Genomic DNA, 647 nt, shown 5'->3' with positions numbered 1-647 from the left:
TAAGATTGAGACATGATAAGATATGCATGAACAAGACTGTGTACAGGATATCAATGAATCTAATGGGATGACAGCAAGAAATGACCACTCGGGTCTCAACAATATCGGCGCGAAGCCCTAACATGATATTGTTGATACCCAATTTTTCCCTATGTATTTTTCATATACAAAATACTTTCAAAATAATGTATATACATATATAAGCATACCCAAGTATTTTGGTATTTTTCCTAATTTTTAAAGGGTTTTTAAATTCAATTTATTGTCCATTTTAGCAGTACAAAATCAATAATTATTCCCAACATCATCCATTTTGGTGAAAAATTTATTTTATTCCCATATTTATACCAAAATATAGTTAAGGTAATTTTTTTATATTTTTACCAATTTATTTGGTATTTTAAAAGCTAAATTTCATATAATTATAATTTTAGCCTATTTTAAGATTAATAGCATTTTATAATTATAAAATTTGTTCCAGTATTTTTAAATTAATATTTATATATTGTTACTGATTCATTACTTTTAATTTAATTTCAAAATCATTTTTTACTATTTTTATAAAATAAAAGGGAAAACTGGCTATTTAATATATAGCCCCAATTCGTTTCAATTGTAGCCCATTACATTTACAATTTTTAGCCTCC

Source organism: Nicotiana attenuata, unplaced genomic scaffold (genome assembly GCF_001879085.1).
Source record: "Nicotiana attenuata strain UT unplaced genomic scaffold, NIATTr2, whole genome shotgun sequence".
Lineage (NCBI taxonomy): Eukaryota > Viridiplantae > Streptophyta > Magnoliopsida > Solanales > Solanaceae > Nicotiana > Nicotiana attenuata.
Note: the sequence above shows the minus strand (reverse complement) of the source record.